This window comes from Cupressus sempervirens, chromosome 2, assembly GCF_028749045.1.
Source record: "Cupressus sempervirens isolate cs-2001-9-10 chromosome 2, ASM2874904v1, whole genome shotgun sequence".
NCBI lineage: Eukaryota > Viridiplantae > Streptophyta > Pinopsida > Cupressales > Cupressaceae > Cupressus > Cupressus sempervirens.
In genome coordinates, this window is record NC_143119.1 from 745,630,934 (window position 1) to 745,649,993 (window position 19,060).

Consider the following 19,060-nt stretch of genomic DNA (forward strand, 5'->3'; position numbering starts at 1 on the left):
TAAAAATAGAGGATAAAATTTAATAATAAAAGCTACATAATTATAATTAAGTTGACAAAATTTAATTATTAATATAAATATATTTTGATATCTATAATTATATATTAAATTTACTAAATAATTAAAGTACAAATATTATATATTATTGTATATATTTATCAAATACATTATCTAATATTATATATTATGAAATATTATCATAGTACAAATCATAGATGGAAAACTGTCCCTCAACAAAAACTCACCAAACCCCCCAAACAAATTTGGCCAGTTTTTCAAAATAGCTTAGGGGAAAACTTGGGAACCTAAAAAAGAGCTTAAGTTCAATTAAAAATACATTTTTTCTTGCAAAATTCAATGAAGATGCATGTAATAAGTAAAGAGAACACAAAAGAAACAAGCAATGTTTAGAGATATATAAATACATAGTGGGTACAAAATCACACTCTCATGCGGAATGCTGATGGTGGGAAGCAAAATAGTAAATAGTTTATGTCAAACTAAAAGTGAATACATCATTACAATCACATCTTCTGCTTCCTAGATCTACTAGCATAAAAGGGAAATGGTCTAGTCCTAGAAGAGGAACCCTGCATTGTGCATGACTGTGAAGTTTGTAGTTGTGCCTTCTCGCTTAGTAGCCCTACTAATTCACTCTCCATCCTGGATGTATCTTCTCCTGCCCCTGGCACTAGTGATGATTCCTTATTTGATTCCTCATTGTCGTCTTCCTCCTTAGTGTCATCCAATGTCAAATCCAATAGAGCCCCCTCCTCATCCATGTCCTGCCTCTTTATTTCAGCAATGTCATCCTCGGAAAACAATGGATCCGACTCTTGTGCCGTCCAATTAGAATAAGGATCTATATCATCCAAATCAAGTGGACCAAGTACTGTACACTGTGCTTTTTCCATGCGCTACTTAAGATTATATTGCACATAAACAAGGTAATTGAGGCATTCTTTAGTCAATTTGTTTCTTTTCTTGTGTGGATGGACTCAAATAATCTCCAATTGTATTAAAAATGGGATGCGCTACAAGGCTAGCACAAGATTCTAAGAGCAAATTGCTTTAGATCAGGGGTTTTGCCACCCCAACTTAAATCACTTGGCATTTGCAAAATAAAATATTAATAAGTTATAAAGCAATGAAAAAAGAGAAACCATAACTTATCAAATTGCAAATGTTTTAAAGTTTAATCTTTTATGGTTTACTTGGGGTTTGAGTGCCTCTTGCTCTCTTTGCTAGCTTAGAAGAGAACAAAATACCCTTTGATTCCACATATTTTTGGTGTTCGGTCACAACAAGATCTCTCTGCCAACATTGGATATCATCCTCTCAATGCATACAGAGAGGTCCTCCAGGACCTCTTCATCATGCCTAAAACAAGTAGAAAGTGAAATCAAATCTTAGTATTGTTACCAAAATTTTACACATGCTAAAAATTTTACTCCAAGTAACATGTAGAAGGAAAGCATACTTTGTTTATTCATTTATATTCCATTATTGTTGCAATCATAAATGAAATCATGAGCAAAAGAGATACAATGTTCATTGTATAGATCATCAACAGATATGTACAATTTTCATTTTTATAAAATATGAAAGCATTAATATGCTGAATAGAGAAGATCTCACACAAGCCGTGAGTATAACTAGTTAAGTTTCTTTCATCAAGAAATACACGAACAGATATATATAAATGAAAGAAATAAAGAGTAGAGATAACCAGTCATTGCCTGCCGCTTTGACTGGTTATGAACTCTTTCCTTGGCGCATTCATTTATCTTCCAGGTCCACGCTCTCCAGCAGCTGCAAAAAGAGGAAAAAAACTGGTATTAGATCCCGAGGGATCTAAGCAATGACCGTATATCTCTATTCCTATACATACCTTATCTGTCAATGCATTTCATCATGAAAGAAAAGTAAGCAATGATATTGAAATTTAGTGTTAAAAGAAATCAAATCATTTGTGAGTGTCACGAGCCCATGCTCGAACCTCATAAAACATGCAACAAGATAGAAAAAGCTTACAAGCAAAGAAGCACTGACCAATATCATGATGAAATATTACAAACTCCAAAACAATAAGCATGCATATCAGAGGACAAAACAGTGATATAATACAGAACGACTGTTTTATGGGTAGAAATGGACACTAAGAGCATATACAATCATTATCTGTACCGACGCAGCAATATTTGATATATAAAACAGGGAAAGAAAAGATGAACAGACTAACAAATCTGTATTATGAAGCTTTGGATTCCCGAAAAATAAGAATAAAGACTCTATATGGTGCAATGACCATGAAGGATTCTCCAAAACCCAAATAATAAATCCATTTGGAAGCATCTGCAATCTATCAAATCATTTATAAACATGTGTACTATCATGAAAGATAATCAACCGGAAATACTTCAAGCTAAGCTAAGAGTTAGGGAGTTTCATTGCAAATGTAAAGCATGCTACGGAAAATATGTTTCCAAAACCTCAAAATGTAGGTGTGGGATGAACAGCTACAGCACAAATCGGGAAAAGAAAGAGTGGTTTTCAAGTGTTTATCTCATATTCTGAGGACAACAAGATACTCTCAGGATTTGCAACCAAGAATTTTCTGTTCGGGTCTTTCAAGATTTACATCAGTTTGTACTGAAATTTCAAAAAAGGAAAAGGAAATTAGACTTGCTGTTTCAAAATTTTGTTAAAAGTGACGGATAAAGACATCAGATATATCTTTTTGAAACAGCAATGATACATATAATAGCCACTAGTAAAGGAAGAAGACCATTTCAAAGCTAGATTTTCGGTTTCCAAGCGAAATTTATCAAGTTTGCTGTTAGTTTCAGCAGCATTATAAGTTTCAAAATCATTTCTTCCTTCAAATAAAGGTCCCAGCAGAGATAAATGTGTTTCATAGCAGCCAAATGCAACTGGAATGTCCATACAGCAGTATGAGGGTTTGATAAGCCATAAATAAAAATAAAAATTAAGTGTTGTTACAGTCATAGTAAAACCCAGTACGGGTTTTGGAAAATGATTTCAACTTAGCACAAAGAGAAGAATTTATGTGATAGCAGCAGCTTTATCATCTTGCAAACACTTATTTGTTAACAACAACAGCAACAAGTGTATGCAAAGCTTAAAGTACAGAGAGCTTAAAAAGCGCAAAAGCTAAAACATACATTTCTTTTATGAGAATTCAATCAGCAAGGGTCTGGAAATAAAACCCGGATCAAACTTTTTGCTATAAAAAGGGATCATATAATGACAAGAGGGAGAATCCATCTGGGTTTCAAAATAGCAAGTTCTAGTAGATATGGCGTCAAGGTAATACACAGCAAGCAAACCCCACTCGGGTTTTGAAAGAAATGACGTGTTGAAATAAGAAAACCAGTAAATATGCAATGATATGTATGTATTGTTTCAAATTTACGCATGGAAGCCCTCATACCAGATGAAGTTATGAAGCAACAACAGAATGAAACAAAAAAAAAATGACATAAGTCTTACCTCCAGCCAACTTGTTGATGGCGGCTTTCAAATATCAGAGAAGCTTTTCAAATTTGAAGTTCCAGCAAAGAGAAGAATGATGGCTTCCAGATTTTCATGCCTCCCTTCAAAGAAGCCACAGTAAAATCAGATGCAAAATGCCGACCATGCAAATCTCTTCAAACCCTCATCCCTCTCCTCACCATTCGAAATTTCCAGAATGTGGAAATGAGAATAGTTTAGGGTCCTTTCAATTCCCCATGCCCTTTATTGTTTTGGAGATCTTTTTGAAGTCCGAGAGATTAAGGAGGGGATTTTTTTTATTATGTTTAGCATTTTATTCATTTTCGTTTTGCATAGTTTTGTTCTTCTTTAATTCTTTTTAAAAAGGGTTTTCAAATTATGTATGTTTCCTTGCAATAATAAATTACTATAATATAATTTATTTTTGTTACTTTAATCAGTATCAATTATTTTATATAAAATAATTAATATTTGTTAAAATAAAAAAAAAATAGATTATATTATAATAAATTATTAATTAATAAATATTAAATGATTTATATCTTATTTTCAAAATATAAATCATTTAATAAATATTGTTATGCAAAGAAATAAATATTTGATTTCCTTTTAAAAAAGGGTTAAAAGATAGATATTTTGCAAATCATTATGACTAAATGTTGAGTCAAGGGTGAAGATTTTTTCTAGAAAGAGGAGTTATTGCAATTTGGAGAAATTTAGGAGTTTGCTTGGAGATATAACTGCATTTATGAAGGGCAGTTGATGATATTATCAGGCCATGCCTTTTGGGCCATTTTTTACACCTTTTTGAAGTCTTTTCAAGGATTCAAGTTTGGCCTTTGGGGCTGAATCCGACCCAGCATTTATGGCTTTCAAAATGCAGTTGGAGGAAAGTGCATAAGTATGAGTTTTTCAACTCATTGTAGGGAGTTCTGATTTTATGCATAGAGTTTCTATGACTACTTCTGAGTCCTGGACTGTTTTTGCAAAGTCTGTAATTCATTTTTGGAGATACAATACAAATGATAGCAAAGGTGATTATGTTATTTTGGGTGTTCATTATTAAGCCTTCTTTCTTTTTGCAAATCCTGTGTGTATTTTCAAATGATTTGATAGGATAACTTGTGAATGTTTTCAGTATTCCTTGTCTTTCTGTCTCATTCCAACACCTTTGTGTAGAAAAGTAAGTTTGCTTGTAGGTTATAATATGTGTTTTTATGTGAAATTAATCAAAGTGAGGCATTAGTTCATCCTCCTTTTTGTAGTTTCAGTACTGAAACCTCATTATAAATCATTTGTGCAAGCCTTTACAGAATGTCGTGCTTTATGTGTATTTCTTAGAGCTATATAGTCCTCTTTGTCAAGTGTATTCGGGTCTTCATAATAACTTCTGGTGTATCACCTCCTTAGTTTAAACTTTAGGTTGTAGGTTTGTTTTAAGTAATTTCTTACCCTTTTCCCTCAAGTTTTCATTGAGTTTTAGAGATTATCACTGAAGGATCTAATAGGAGCCGGCCTAGAATCTGGAGGTTTCACTTCATTATCCAGTCTCACATAGTGAAATGAATCCCATGTTAGGTAAGGATTACTAAATGTCTCCAGTTCAGTAAAGGGTGCAAATCCTGAAACTTAACAAGTATACAACCTAAAAAAACTAAATAAATTGAAGTCTTAGTAAAATCTGAAGAAGAATCATAGTACTTGAAATGGGGGTTGAGGAAGCAACCTGCTGCATGAATAGATTGGTGGAGCATATTGTTCCACCTCCTATCAATTATTTCCCAAATGGGATCAAATTTGAGCTTGTCCATGTTGTAGTAATTTCTAATGGACTCTTTGGCCCTATCATGGCCTCATAAAGACATCCCATTGGGGTTTGTTGCCCATCAACTAAGCACAAGACTCTAACTAGGGGCTCAGACATCTACAATTGAAATTTGAAAAATACAATTTAGTTTACAAAATGATTAATTAATGAAGTTACTAGCATACTAAGTTACAAATCAATAATGAGACTTGAATCAACTTTCAAGAACAATTAAAAAATTAATGTTTTGAAGTTATTTACACAACTCAACAGCCTTGTCCAAAAAACTTTGGGGAAAGGCTATTTGTGCCACAACCTCTCCTTCAAACTTCTTTGAGTGAGGTGACACAAGCCAATTAGGACCCACAAATATTTGTTTCAAAGGCAATATTGTGCTGATAATACTTTGCAACGTCAAGTAAACCGTTCTAGACCTTGCAGGTTTCAAGTCTTTGTCTTTAGTGAAGAATCTCATCAAATTTAGAACCCAAGGGTGATTATAGATATACTTGGCGACTCGCCTTGCATCTTCCACAATTGAAGTTACCCAATCAAATTTTCCTATGTCCTCCAAAAGAAGGTGAAGGACATGTGCTGCACTAGATGACCAAAAAAGAGTGGGGTGCTTCTTTTGGAGGATTCTAGCCGGCATATTAGTAAAAAAATCAATAATTAGTTGCCAACTTTCCATATTTTACATCAAAACTAAGTTGAATAATACTATAGAATTAGATTCATTATTCATATGCAACATGAAAAATTAAAATTACCTACTGCCACATATGTTGCCGCATTATTAGTGACGATTTGCACCGCATTCGCTACTCCCATCTCCATGACAACATTCTGTCGTAGGTAAATATTGTGTAGCCGACAGGATATATGTCATTAGTAGATATTGTGTAGCTGACGGGTTCCTTCGGGAAGGTTCTTCTTATGAAGCCGACGGACCCTTTGGTAATTGTCATGTAGCCGACGGACCCCTTCGAGAAGGTTCTTCAGAAAGTATATATACACCCTTTGGGATCATTGTAATCATTATAAGCATAATGTAATGTCTTTGGCATATGCGAATAATACAAAGAGTTTTTCTGTTCTTATCTATTGTCTGTATGCATTAATTTATTTACTCCAATATGGGAAACACATTCTACAACATTAATGCCAATGTGTGTATTTTTCACCTTATTGGAGGCATCAACAGATTTTCAAAACACTACATCTTTGCATGCAACCAAAAAATTAATAATGGTTCTATTCTTCCCATCTGTTCACCCATCAGATAGGATAGTGCCACCATATTTCTTCCACTCTTTTTTTTGTTCTTCCACCACTGCTCTTGTCCTATCAACTGCACTGTCAAGCAACCTAGAAATTTTCAGTGAATCAAGTCTTAGTACACAATTTCGATCTAACAAATAGGAAATAACAATTGAAATTTAAAATATAAAAATGAACTCAAGTGGATTTCAATTATTTACTAACCTTCCACTCAATCCTTGTGAGAAGAGGCCTTGTACCCTTTTCTCAAACTGTCCATACGGTCAGCAAATTCAGCCAATAGGGACTATCAACCACATTCATTGAGATGATTGTTGAAAAACCAAAAATCGACACATGTAATATCAGTTTTCTCATGGACCTCGTTGTTCCATCTAGTGAACTCTAATGATGGTTGTGCTCCATGTGTGTTCTCGGGCACAAAACAATTGCTTAATCTCTGATGGTGATGGTGATGAGGAAGCAGTAGAAAAGGCACTCTGTTTGCAGATCCGCCGGCCACAGAGAGAACCCACTATGTTTTCAAGTGTTATTTCTTCTTCTTCAACATCAATAGCAGTGTAATATCCCTTTCCAGATATTTTACCAAAAACCTGTGATATATATTTGAAGATTTGAAATCCGAACAACAAATCAATATTTGACACAAATTCCAAAACCTTAATCCGACTTGTAATCTGCAGATTTGCATACAAGGAAACTCAGAAAACTTGTTTTATTTCACCAATATTCAGAAAGTACATATATAAACCAGGAATTAACATAAATGACCACAAATGCGTTACTATATTATACAACAGCAATACAATAACGTGCAACAATTTCAAATAATCCAATCTTATAAACAAAAATGACAATCAGATTTGCAATGTAGATGAAAACCTGTAAGAAGGCTAGGTTTGCGTCCAACCTTTAAATGCTTCTTCAAGGGTTTGTGCCCTAGAAGAAATAACCAGCAACTGTTTCCAGCTCCCAGATTAATATTTTCTTTGAATATTATATTCTTCATATATCATCCCATGTGGAGTCTGTTGTACCTTTATTACTTTTCCCAATGTGATGCACGCTCTTTTAAGCAATGTGGGATAAAGCACCTTTTTTGTCCTTTAGTCACTTAAGTGAACAAAGTAACTTTTAAAATAAAGTGACAAGTTAAATGACTTTAATAGTCACTTAGTTAGGAAACCATATAATCATCAGACATTAAAATAGCTGACCAAATGAACTCAGATAATCACATGCAATAGCTTGTTGGAAAGCTCTCGGCGAGATGCTTTCAAACCAACATTGAGGTACCAAAAATACTATGCTCTGTTTACTTATTAAAAATAGTAAGTATCCAAACAACCTGCCAAAACTGCTCTGATGGGTGTGAAACTGGAAATGCCTAGGCCAAACCTTGAACTGAACCTTATAAAAAACCTTTCCGCCCCTGAAACTTGGGTGAAGCAAGCCAACACACATAATTATAATGTCCTAGAAAAAAGGGACATTACAAAGCCTCCCTTCTCAAAGATTGCTTGCCCTCAAGCAATCCGCTCATATCTGCAGAAACCAAATGCCAAGATCCCATACTCGCCTTGAGAAGGAGATTCTACTCCTCAGTCGATGTAACTCAACATGCATCATCCCAAATTTCGAATGGCGAATTAGTACAATAGGAATCAATGTGCCAAATAACTGAATGCCAGGATCCCAAATCTCACCGTAAAGGGACACCAACTGCCATGTGCTGCTGCTTTGTGTGACAAAACCCTCAGTCAACATGAAGGCCTCACTCCATGAGTGACTCTGCGAGTCTCTACTGTCAAGTGAAGATGGGAGCTCGATAATATACCATATCTACCCCAAGGTGATAACAACCAAACTTTCCTCCTAGCTCCTCGATGAAAAGCAATACCTAGTGGTACTCCACCTGGATCCCAAGTGAGGACTCGTGCGCTGTCTGAGATACCACTGACCAGTTCCTGAAATATCTGTACCACTGTATCACTGTACCACTCCTGCAATATCTGTTCCGATGTCAATGATAGATCCGGCCAATCCAACTCCACCACCATATCACTTTGGTGAAAAAGGAGTAATCCTAATCTCTGGAACTCTAATATGTTAGAAAGTTGAAACACAGATCATAATCATGTGACTGTGTAGCAACACAACATAATCCTCCAGATGTAAGATACTAATAACACCTGGATTCCCAACTACCCAAGCAACATGATCCTGGGTAAAAGAAAGTGTGGTGGGTGAGTCACCAACATCATGAGTGCTAACACTGCCTTCGATACCCTTCTGAATAAAAAATGTAGACAACTCATGTGGAATGTAGGGTAATGTGTGATCTCTCCACTCACCTGCAAATAACTCATTGACCCTGGAAGGCCAAATAGAATCAGCAAATATATTACCAACATACACAGGCAAATCACTGATAGGGGAAATATACCAATAAGAAAAATCACCAATTAACAAGTAAGCCATGGCCATCTCATAAGAACTAGGTGATAAAACTCTGGGCAAGCTGAAGATTCCCTCAGAGCAGGCTAAGGATAAATTTGAACAAGTACTCTCGCTTATGTCAAAGTCTTTATAAAAGGATGGTTCACCATTAGCTGAAAACTTTGAGTTATCCTCACTTGTTGTATCACTAACCATGTCCTCCTATGAAAATGTACAGCTGCTGTCATAAAAATCAGAATTTTCAGACTTATCAACTTGCTGATCCATAAATTTTTTCTCACCATAGAAAGTCTCAAACGAGAAATACGTGATTGAATCACATTAGTTGCCTTCACATCTACCCACTTTATGAATTCCTTCAATGATTTTCGTGATTTCTTGTGCCCTTGAACCACTGTCATCTTTTTCATAAGTGGCTGCCCCATTTGTTTGATTTTCAGCTTGGTGGATGGAATAATGTGTTAAGCTCAATTGAAGGCATAGCTCATCTACCTCACTCTCCTTGTCCCTTCCAAATTTTATTGCTAGATCTCTATCCATTAATAGTTGCAAGTACTCATATTTTATCATTTTCAACATTTCAAAGATAGTATGTAAAAGTGGACTTGTGACGCCACATACATTCCCATGTTTCTCTTCTATCACAACCTTCCGCATGAGATCCTCAACCAATTTGGAAGAATCATCCATTATTGTCAACACTTGGACAATCTTGTCCTCTTTGACCAAAAGCATATCCAATAAGTCAAGGAGTGAAAATGGTTTTTGACCATCTCCTTCAAACAGAAGTGGGCTGCTCTCCATAGAATCTTCTAATTTTTCAGCATCTTGGGAAACAATATTTTCAGATATATCCTCTTAACTCAACGTGTGCTAGATCATCTGTCTAGCCAACATCGCTGTCCATTTGCTACTCAAAATTTGAAATAATTTCCAGCCTGGTGCCACCGTAAAATTCATCTAAGTTAATTTCCATGTCACCAAATAAGATGTTGGAGTTTCCAACGTTGGCAGTTTGGTCAACTCTACTGCATGGGCCATTAACCTGCTCATCAGAAGGACTAGTGTAAACAGCTCCATAAGATACTTTTGTCTCCTAATTACCTGTTAGTATACTTGTGTCATTATTAGTGCTACTATCAGGTAGATTGATATTTTCCCTATGCAAATCTTTGTAATTGTCCTTTGCAAGGAGATCTTGAGCCGATTCATAATATTTGTTTTCCATCATATCCGTCTTGTTTTGCAGTTCTAGTTGAAAGTCCACATAATTAATGAAGGGTAATTCTTTCTGAATCTGTGGAGGAAATTTGTTGTACTCATCATATATGCTAATTATTTCGACCCTCATATCAGATTGGAAATTTTGGGCTAACTGCAGTTGCAACTTATAGCTAGGTATTTTCCCCATTTTAATCCCATTAAGCATTTTGCAAGCTTGCTGATATGATGCTTCAGTTTGTGCAGTGATCATGTATGTTGATGTTTCCAATTAACACCTTTTCAAGTCTCTGCCAATTACTAAGGAACCTAGAGCGAGTAGAAATGTTGTTGAACCATTTGTAGATGCTTCTCATTCTCAAACATAGCTTCAAGATCAGAATTGCAGACCATATAATTCAAACTTTGCTATAAAATGTTGTCGCAAACCACTAGAAAAATGGCTGCTGAAAAAACATGGCTCCTTTATTGAGAACACAGACCCTAGGGAAACCCACATAGCTGTATATAATTGAATATTGCTAAGACCAAGTGAATTGCAGCCCAAAAAAAAATCCCCAAGGAAATGATGTTGATTGCAAGGGAAATGCACAGATTGAACGCCAAGACAAACAGATCCTTCCTTCTCCAATTTCAGCATTAGCAAATGCACTTCCTCTACAAACCCTTCTCTCACAAATTTCGAAATGTAGATCATATGTTAATTAAACTGGTATGCAACAACACCAGTTGATTGTTGATGAAGTTTAAAGGTTCTTCCCACTATGACCAAACTGTTTACATCACTGTCTTTCCCATGCAATAGTCCCATCCGGTTACAAGAAAGTGATACCACCGTAATATTCTGAGCCTCAAATTTAGAGTAAAAATACTAATAGTATGGCTGTGAGGAATTTCGTCAAACAGTTCTAGGGCAACCTTGGTATGTTTAATTTCACTATGAATGAGTTCAGACTTTGCACCAAAAACTTGTCATGCATTTAAATACATTTCCCATTAGTGATTGTATAAATGTTTTTTGATTGTATTCACCAAATGTATGAAGAAATAGTATTCAACCAACCTAGATTTTCTAACAATAATAACTCAGTCAATATAAAATGTCCTAATCTGCTACTGAGGAAGATGTGGAAAGTCTCAAATTAAAATATAACATGGAATATATAGGTTAACAACAGCATGGACTCTATAATGGACTAGAGTGTATAGACCCGTGTTTTTTTCCTGAATATCAAGTTTGGAGTTTGGCTTGAAATCCCAGTGGAGTTATCTGCACTTGCGAATGACAGAGAAAATGTGCTGATTTCGGCGTCTAGAATGTTCTGAAAACCTGCACAATCTTCCCACGTTTAATGTGGTTCACTGCTATTGCCCCAACAAGGTGTTCAGATGCTGTGAGTTGGTGGAGATACTACCCAGAAGTGACTCACACCCATGGCCACACTACCAACCTATGTCCGCTGAACCAAACTGGAAATGGTTTGCTTTTAAGTTCACATTTTCACAAGATATTGACACCTGTTATGAATGCTCCATTTACGCTAATGACCTCCCTCTATGCGGAATGCTTGTTACCTGCGATTGCTTACCGTGCATATTCTGTCCCAAGACATGATTCTTGAACTCCCGCAGCACCCACAGTCATAAATGTGTATTTCCCAACTGGCTACCAAGGCTGACATGAATTCCCACTGTATATCCAGCGTGTTCGACTATGTTACAGGAGTCGCTTAAAACTGATACGAAGCTCCCAGAACCACCAATGCTGGTCTGTTAAGGTAATACGCGGCAGTTCCCATTAATGCCGACCAAGGTAAAGGTGTTTTGGTGTCTACTCCACGCCAAGGTTTCCTCTTGCATGGATTCACTTCTTCATAACAACAAACTAACATTGGAACTCGATTGCAAGAACATTCAGACTATGAAAAGATCAAGTGGCTCAGATTTCCTTACCTTCCATATCTTGTTTTCATTGAAATTTATTGCTTTGCTGATTCTTTTGCCCAACCTGAATAGTGCGGATTAGAAGGAAGTTTGGGGTGATGTCCAACCTCCCTTAGAAACTTCAGACTTGAAAGTTTTCATTCTCAAGGTTTAACCAGTCACATATAAGCAACCAGAATTCTCAATATTTCATTCACAAATTCTTGTGTGTTGCGTGATTCCACAAGATGGCAGGATTCTTGGCTCTGATACCACTATAATATCCCTTTTTGGATATTTTACCAAAAACCCGTGATATATATTTCCAGATTTAAAATCCGAACAGTAAACCAATATTTAACACAAATTCTAAAACCTTAATCCGACTTGTAATCCATAGATTTGCATGCAAGGAAACTCAGAAAACTTGTTTTATTTCACCAATATTCAGAAAGTACATATATAAACCAGGAATTAACATAAATGACCACAATGCGTTACTGTATTATACAACAACAATATAATAACGTGCAACAATTTCAAGTAATCCAATCTTATAAACAAAAATGACAGTCAGATTGGCAATGTAGATGAAAACCTGTAAGAAGGCTAGATTTGCATCCAACCTTCAAATGCTTCTTTAAGGGTTTGCGTCCTAGAAGAAATAACCAACAATTGTTTCCAGCTCCCAGATTAAAATTTTTTCTGAATATTATATTCTTCATATATCATCCCATGTGGAGTCTGTTGTACCTTTATTACTTTTCCTAATGTGATGCACAATCTTTTAAGCAATGTGGGATAAAACACCATTTTTGTCCTTTAGTCACTTAAGTGAACAAAGTAACTTTTTAAAATAAAGTGACAAGTTAAATGACTTTAATAGTCACTTAGTTAGGAAACCATATAATCATCAGGAATTAAAATAGCTGACCAAATGAACTCAGATAATCACATGCAATAGCTCGTTGGAAAGCTCTTGGCGAGATGCTTCCAAACCAACACTAAGGTACCAAAAATATTGTGCTCTGTTTACTTACTAAAAATAGTAAGTATTTGGACAACCTGCCAAAATTGCTCCGATGGGTCTGAAATTGGAAATGCCTAGGCAAAACCTCGAACTGAACCCTGTAAAGAACCTCTCCGGTCCTGCAACCTAGGCGAAGTGAGCCAACACACAGAATTATAATGTCCCAGAAAAAAGGGACATTACAAGCAGCACCTTAAGTTTCAGCGATGGCTGCCCTCATTGCTAATCTTCCCCTCCCTATTCAAATTTTTCTCTTCACCAGCTACAAGTAGGGAATTAATAAATCTTTTTACTTCTTTGGTTGCTTTGTCTCAAGGATTTGAATCATGTCTCTTTATGCCTACAAAGTGGTATTTGAGGTGGTTTGTGCCTCGAGAAATTACATCTTCACATTGAATGCATATCACCTTCTCAAGCTCATCTAGAGCTTTATAAGCATACCTCCATGCCTTGTCTCTTGCATTTCTAGGCCAAGTCCCTATATATCCAGATGGGCATGGTGTTAGTGGCCACTCTTCCTTTGAACTTGCCATGCTTATTTAATGCTTAATTGCTGCCCTACACATCGAAATTTGAAACCAAAATTAAAATTTTAAGAAAAATAATTAAACAAAGTTAGAACTTATAAATTGAAACTTTGTAAATTAGTTTGATTATTTTTAGACATCATTCAAAGTTAAACAGTAACTAAACAAATTGCTAGGGTTTTTTAAATTTAAAAAGCTACATACTCTTCAAAAAAAGAGCCATAGATTCAAATTTTTTGTCAAAAATAGTGTTGAAATGTCTTCAAATGATTCAAAATCATTTTTTACTACTTAGGAATGAATTTGAATTCATTTACATGCAACAAAAAAAACAATAGAATGTTTTTTAAAAGTATAAAAACAAACTCAACAAACCTACTTGGGAATGAGATTTTTTCTTCAAAACCAGTTGAAATCCGCATGAAATTTACTCGAACCCGCCTTCAATATTTTGCAATCAGCTAACAAGGGCTTGGAAGCCTTTTTTCCTCTACTCAAACCTCAAATTGTTGCAAACACAAACTGGCATAAAAAATGTTGTTTTTTTCCTTAATCCGCTAGCAGATGTGTGTGGTTGAGATGTTTTAAAAAAAATCTTCAATCACCCAGTGATATTTTGCATAAAACTTGATAAATTTAATCATGGCCTTGTCGCGAGTTTTTCTCAGAAAAACTTGTCGAGCAAAAAAACTTGGTGAGTTTTCAAAACTCACCAACTACTCGGTGAGTCTTCCAACTATTTAGTTACCAAATGTTTAGTTAACTTGTTAAGAGGGTAGTCACCAAATAGTTGTCTAAGTCTAAGATCAATACTTAGTAGACTTTTAAAAAGGGCATTCACCAAATAGTTGTCTAAGTTTGAGACCAAACATTAGCCAAGTCTATGAAATAACTGAGATAAATATCTATCAAAAAACAATCTTGCTACCATTATGAATTTATCAAAAGTGGAAAACATTTTGAAGTGATCCAAGAATTTCATTGTAATTGAGGCAAGGAGTTTTGTAGGGGTAGTTCAATATCTGAGAAAGCTATCAATTGTAAACTATAAGGGCTTTTTGCTTCCTTGTTAAAGGGACATCTATAATAGTGCATAATAGTTATAATAATTATGGATGGAAAACTTTGACTCTGCAAAAACTCACTAAGCCCCCCAAAAAAGTCTAAAGAAAAATTTGACTTGTTTTTAAAAAAACTCGAGAACCTAAAAAACAACTCAAATTTAAGTAAAAGTACATTTTTTATTGTAAAATTAAATGAGAAGATGCATCCAATCAGTTATTAATGAGAACAGAAAAGAAACAAGCAAAGTTTAGATATTTTTAAATGCAAAGTGGGTATGACATTGCATTCTAATGCAAATGCGGATGGCGGGAAGCAATATTGTAAATAGTTTCTATAGAACTAGAAGTAAATACATCATAGTAAATAGTTTCTATAAAACTAGAAGTAAATATATTATAGCAAAATAGTCCAAGAGTGAGTTTGAGCAATTTTGGCCTGCTAGAAAGTAATGCTCGTCTTGGGTGTGAGCAAGTGGTTGAGGTAAGTTTGTCAAGGCTTAGGAATATAGAATTGAAATCAAGTGATTTGTAAGAAAATGAATTAGAATCATTAGAAAATCCTTGTCCAGCTTCAATTTGACCTCAAATAAATAGGATAGGTTGTGGGAAATAACATTGTTGAAGGCATGTTGAATCCTGAAATTTGGCTAAGCCTAGAATTTTTGAAAACTCTCAAAATCTAGAATCTGCATTTTAACTCCTATGAAGTTGAAACCTATTTCAAACATTCTGACAATATTTATACAAACGTAACTTAAAGTATAATATACTTAAATGTTATATTTGTATAAATCCTCCTATTTGTAAACTGAAAAAATGACTAAATCCTCCTGCAAATAAGATTTGAGCTTCCAAAATGATGTGTTTTTTCTTTTAAGCTGAAAGATATGCTAGTGAGTTTTTTTCAAAAACTCCCTAATTTTTGGCAAGTTTTTCTAAAAACTCGTTCTCCTTAACTTGCGAGTTTTTCTCTGAGAAACTTGCTGAGCTGAAAAAATCATCGATTAGTCTATAATTTTTCTATCTATTGTTATAATTTGAAAATTACTATATAATAATTATATATTGATCGCTTCACAATCAATAGGGCTAGGTGTGCAGAGAGATTGGGTAATCGAAACCATGATTTAGAGCAAATTCATTAGCTACTGCGAGACTATCTCACATGCCTCGCACAATTTAGGATGATTAAGGCCCTTACAAATTTGGTCCATGATATCATTGCCCCTCTCACTCCTTTGTTTGGGGCTTTCTAAAGGTCAAAAATAAACCTAGGGACAAAATAATTAATTGTTACACGTTGATTCCACACTGTCTTTGCTTTCGTTTTGGAATCAATTGTATTTTTGAGTGATTTGTCAAGTGTGAAATTTTTGTAGCGTGTTGTAGGGTTTCGCATGACTGTTAATATTTTTTGCCGTTTTTTATGGACTTTCATATGATTTTAATTTGCTTTACATTAAAAAACAACATTGAAAATTGGGTCAAAAAGTTTTTCTTGAATCAAATTGTTTTTAGGGAATAAATCAGTTGGTTCTAGGATTTATGATTAATTGGGATTTTTTGTAGATCATTGCTTCTTGGTGTAAACAGATCGCTGAACGTGAGGCAATTTGCACCAAGACTGTGGTAGTGGGCTTGGGAGATAAGCGAGAAAGATGCCTCCACAAAGGAACCATAGTAAAAGAATTGCTAGTGTGATAGAAAAAGGTTTTAGAGCTCTCCAAAGACAGGTGCAAGCACTACAAGTGGAGCTGATATTAGGGAAAGAGATGAAAGTGAGGATGAATCTAAAGAAGGGTAGTTTGAGGAATAGCAAGAAGTGACTAGAAATCCTATTGAGGCTAGGTTTTTGAGGGCCATATTGAAGTTTTCACATTTTCTAAAGATCTTAATCCACTAGAAGTGTTGATCATTTGGATCAATGATATGTAAGAGTATTATGATTATGAAGAAGTATGAGATCCTAAGAGGGTCAAGCTTGCAAAGACAAAGCTAATAGTTATGCTAAAATTTGGTGGAAAGAAGTCTAGTTAGACAGAAATAAAAGAGGAGGAGTTTTATGCTATGGTTTAACTGTAGACATTGAGGAGGTATACACATTATCTTTTGCTAAAGAGTCCTATTTATTTATTAATAATGAAGTTGTACAACATTTAAATAGTCAGGGAAAGTTGAATAAAATACATTTAAAATGGTTTGAGTTTTTGCAGGGTTACACTTTTGTTTTGAAGCATAGGAGTGAAAAGTCCACAAAGTTGCATATTCTTGAGAGGAGACATAATTTGTTGATAGTGCTGTAAATTGAAGTTGTTGGGTTCCATGAAATCAAGAGTGTCTCCAAAGGATCCTAATTTTGGTAAGGTCTAGAGAGCTTGCATAAAGAATGTTACTTTAGACAAGACCCGGTGGTTGGCTTTTGTGATCCAAGATGGGATGTTTTTCAAATGAAGTCAGTTGTGCATTCCAAAGAGCTTCATGAGGAAATGGATTTTGTGATCCAAGATGGGATGTTTTTCAAATGAAGCCAGTTGTGCATTCCAAAGAGCTTCATGAGGAAAAACCTAATCAAAGAGAAGCATTGTGGAGGATTGGTTGGACATTTTGGTCAAGATAAGACTATTGCTCTGGTTAGTGAACATTATTATTGGCCATAGTTTCAGCAAGATGTTATGAAGTTTGTGTAATTTTGTACAATATGTTAGATAGCAAAAAGAGCTTAGCAAAAGATAGAGATATCACTCATTACTTGCACCAAAGAGGCTATGGGAGGATATTAGTATGGACGTTGTTCTTGTTTTATCGAGGACCCAATAGGACATGATTTCATTTTTGTGGTGGTAGACAGGTTCTCAAAGAGGACACATTTTATTCCTTGTAAGAAGACTAATGATGATATTCATGTGCAAAAAATGTTTTTTAGATAAGTGGGGAGGCTACATGGTCTAACCAAGAGCACAACTTTTGATTGAGATACTAAGTTTATTGGGTACTTTTGGAGGGCATTGTGAAAAAAAGTTGAAGATAGATTTGAAGCTCAATTAAGCGCATCATCTACAAATTTATGGGCAGGAACATGGTGAGTAAGAGTTTAGGGAACTAGAGATGCTTAATAGGAGATAAACCCACAATATGGGATTTGATTTTTGTTACAAGATTCAAGAAGAGTTGGCAGATTAACGGATTTTCGGATGATTGATTGATTAACAGAGGAACAAATGTGTTCCTTATAAAGAATTACAAGGACATTGTTTCTAAAAGAAACAATGTAGACTGAAGATGGAATTAGAAACAAAACTAGAGACAGGATAGGAAACATTCCTATCTGGACTAAAGAAAAAAGAGACGAGATAGGAAACATTCCTATCTAGACTGAAAGACGGACTACAGACAAGTAGTTGACTATTATAGAAAGTATAAGATATTATCTTAATACCCTCCCTTAATGGTCAACGTACGGATGTCGGAACATTCTGTGATAAGTGAGACCTCCCTGGATCTACAGAATGCTGAAACCAAGAAGCTTTGCCAGAAGAGTGCTATGACTCAAAATAAGTTGCAATTACAAAACTTCATTTTTGTGGAAAAAACGGTAAAACCCAGAATCTCACGCAACCTTGCGTATTACAGACAACTTGAAATGATTTTTGAGGAGAAAATCAACAAACCCATAAAAAACAGAACCAAATTCAGAAGGCTCTGCTCTTGTCGGAAGTCTCATGAAGACCTTTTAGATGTGTCCAGATTTCGGCAGCTCTCTTGCCGGATGGAATTTGAGAAAGCTGGTCATCAGTTACGGATAGTTTGAGAAGCATTACTGCCTCTCGATTGTTCAGATCCCATGTATCTTGATCAAGATCCGGAGAAGTCGGACTTTGCGTAACACCCAGAACAAGTTGATCGGTGTTTCGATATTCAAAGATTGCGATGATGCGCTGCTTCCAGGTTCCATAATTGCGACCATTGAATTTGGAATTATGTTCGAGCATAATATTTGTCAGAGATGCCATGGCACGTTTTTCAATGAAAAACTGTGAAAATCTGTGAAGGCACGTTCTTCGAGGCAAAAATACGAAAGACCCAGAAGAATCAGAGAATGACCCAGAAGAGAGCTCAAAAAACATAGAAAGAATCTGGTCTTTTTTGGATCCGCTGGCTCGAAAATCGAGGCACCCAGAAAAATGGACGACAACCCAATTGAGGTCTCGAAAAACCCACCAAGAATCTGCAA

General features: G+C 35.3%; 1 protein-coding gene across 2 annotated transcripts in view; it reads left to right on the forward strand.

Annotated features, from left to right (window-relative positions):
- Positions 1-19,060, forward strand: part of LOC149575542 (protein PIGMENT DEFECTIVE 338, chloroplastic-like) — a 165,616-nt gene that overhangs the window by 98,868 nt on the left and 47,688 nt on the right. The gene's annotated exons all lie outside the window — the stretch shown is intronic.